At 50.8% G+C, this 2,828-nt stretch overlaps 1 protein-coding gene across 7 annotated transcripts in view; it reads right to left on the bottom strand.

Annotated features, from left to right (window-relative positions):
• SMARCA4 (SWI/SNF related, matrix associated, actin dependent regulator of chromatin, subfamily a, member 4) overlaps positions 1 to 2,828 on the bottom strand; it is a 126,319-nt gene that overhangs the window by 11,519 nt on the left and 111,972 nt on the right. The window lies entirely within an intron of this gene.

Genomic DNA, 2,828 nt, shown 5'->3' with positions numbered 1-2,828 from the left:
ATGCCACCCAGGGGCCGGTTTGAGGATTTCGCTCTGGTGCAGAGTTCTCCAGAGGTCCTGTCCTCACGCTTTGATGCAGCAGGCGGGGTGCCGAGAGCCTCCCTCGACACTATATTAAAGAGGGATATGCCGCAGCCTCCCCTTACTTGGAATAAAACCCGGAGTCCTCCGGATAGGTGCCATCACCTTTGATGTCAGTGCTCCTAGCTCCACTCTCACGCTCATGTCAGGGCCTACAAAGGGGATTCCACCCCCATGGGAATTTGGGTTCTGTTCTCATCTCAGGGCAAACATCGCCTCCTCTGACCCCCACACATACCCCAGCCCACACCTCTTAATATCTGACTTAACACCAACGCACAGATCTTTTTTTGAGACACAGTCTCGCGCTGTCACCCAGGTTGGAATGCAGTGGTGCGATCTCGGCTCACTGCAACCTCTGCCTCCCAGGTTCAAGCAATTCTCCTGCCTCAGCTTCCCAAGTAGCTGGGATTACAGGCGCACCGCCACACCTGGCTAATTTTTGTATTTTTAGTAGAGACGGGTTTCACCATGTTGGTCAGGCTGGTCTTGAACTCCTGATCTCTTGATCCATCCACCTTGGCCTCCCAAAAGTGCTGGGATTACAGGCTGAGCCACCGCGCCTGGCCCAATGCACAGATCTTTAGCATGAGGCTAAAGATGTGCTCCTGTCAGTCCTTTCCCCAGCGGTGACCCTGGGCTGAGGTTCGCTGCTTCTTGAAGTTGATGATGCAGAAACACACAGGAGCCCCGAAGCCTGGCATGGCTTCCTACCTTCCCGCTGTCCCTGTTGCCGAATGCAGCGGCAGGTCCTGAAGTGGGCACATACCAGCCATGTCCACTTCCCGCTGCTGGCCATCTGGGCTGTGCCCAGGGTTGGAAACCAGGAAGCAAGTGTCTGTGGACACTCAGGAACAAGTGTTTAGTTTGCAGTTCTCCTGGGAATGTATCTGGGAGAAGATACTCTGGGTCACAGGGTGGGGAAATCCTCTACTTGGTAGATACTGAGCCAGCGTGAGCGGTGCTCGTCCTTGCAGCCATTCTACAACGTGGCCCTAAACACGTTTCCTTGTTGTGCAGAGAAGTCAAGCACCATTTCACAGGCTCTTCCAAGTAGCGCCTGTTCCCATCTTTGGCCCATTTCCCTCCCTGGGGAGTCCTTTGTTGGATGCATTATTGCAAACACCTGCTCCAGTCTAGGAACTGTTTCTTTTCTCTCTTTTTACAGACACGGTCTTGTTCTGTTGCCCAGGCTGGAGTGCAGTGATGCCATCCTAGCTCACTGCAGCCTCCAACTCCTGGGCTCATGAGATCCTACTGCCTCAGCCTCCCAAGTAGCTAGGACTACAGGCACACGCCACAGCGCCCAGCTAATTTTAAAAATATTTTGTAGAGATGGGGTCTCACTATGTTGCCCAGGCTGGTCTCAAACTCCTGGGCTCAAGGGATCCTCCCACATCAGTCTCCCAAAGCACTGGAATTACAGGTGTGAGGCACTGCGCTCAGCCTAGTGTAAATATTTGAGACTTGCTGGGCCTGCCTCTGTTGCAACTGCTCAGTTCTGCCGCTGTTCCATGAAGGGAACCATAGACAATGCAGAAATTGGTGGGCTATGGCTGCATTCCAACAAAACATCATTTATCAACACTGAGATTTGAATTTCATTTTCTTTTTTTTTTGAGATGGAGTCTCACTCTGTCACCCAGGCTGGAGTGCAGTGGTACGATCTTGGCTCACTGCAACCTCCGCCTCCCGAGTAGCTGGGAGGTGGCACCCACCACCACGCCTGGCTAATTTTTGTATTTTTAGTAGAAATGGGGTTTCGCCATGTTGGCCAGGCTGGTCTGGAACTCTTAAGTTCCAGTGATCCACCAGCCTTGGCCTCCCAAAGTGCAGGGATTATAGGCGTGAGCTTAGGTTGAATGTTTTGACACGTTATAAAGTATTACCTTGAGAATTATTTAGACTTACAGCTGTGACACAGAGAACATTCTGACTCATGCATCGGGGAGTGAAAGGAAGTTCACCAGTGAATCTGTCAATGAACGTGGTCTGAAGGCACCTCCCTGCGGGCCAGGCACAGGCTTCCAGTAAAGACAGAGGTGCCAGGAGCTCTGTTGAGAGGTCTGTGCGTCAAGGCTCTCGCCTGGCTACAGGTTATGATGTTGATGGCTTCCAATGCACCAATATTTGTAATAAGCTGATAGATTCTAACACGCCAATACCACACCCGGGGACACCTATTTCTTATTATGGGTTCAATACAGTTGAACAATGAAATCCAAGTTCAGTTTCATTTGTTGAGATAGGGTCTCACTCTGTTGCTCAGGCTGGAGTGCAGTGGTGTAATCTCAGCTCACCATAGCCTTGACCTCCTGGACTCAGGTGACCTTCCTGCTTCAGCCTCCCAAGTAGCTAGAACTACAGGATGCCACCATGCCCAGCTATTTTTTTTGTATTTTCTGTAGAGATGAAGATTCACCATGTTGACCAGGCTGGTGTTGAACTCCTGGGCTCACGTGATCCACCCACCTCAGTGTACCAAAGTGTTGGAATTACAGGCATGAGCCCTGGTCTGGCATGAGTTCAGTTTTTTGTTTGTTTGAGACAGAATCTCCCTCTGTCACTCAGGCTGCAGTGACGCAATCTCGGCTTACTATTACCTCCGCTTCCCGGGTTCAAGTGATTCTCCCAACTCAGCCTTCCGAGTAGCTGGGACTATAGGCGTGCGCCACTGTGCCCAGGCTCCAAGTTTTTTTTTTTTTTTTTTCCTTTTTCCTTTTTTTCTTTTTCGAGACAGAATCTTG

Source organism: Mandrillus leucophaeus, unplaced genomic scaffold (assembly GCF_000951045.1).
Source record: "Mandrillus leucophaeus isolate KB7577 unplaced genomic scaffold, Mleu.le_1.0 Scaffold112, whole genome shotgun sequence".
Taxonomy (NCBI): domain Eukaryota; kingdom Metazoa; phylum Chordata; class Mammalia; order Primates; family Cercopithecidae; genus Mandrillus; species Mandrillus leucophaeus.
The sequence above is the reverse complement of the archived record's forward strand: the minus strand, read 5'-3'. Positions and strand labels throughout refer to the sequence as shown.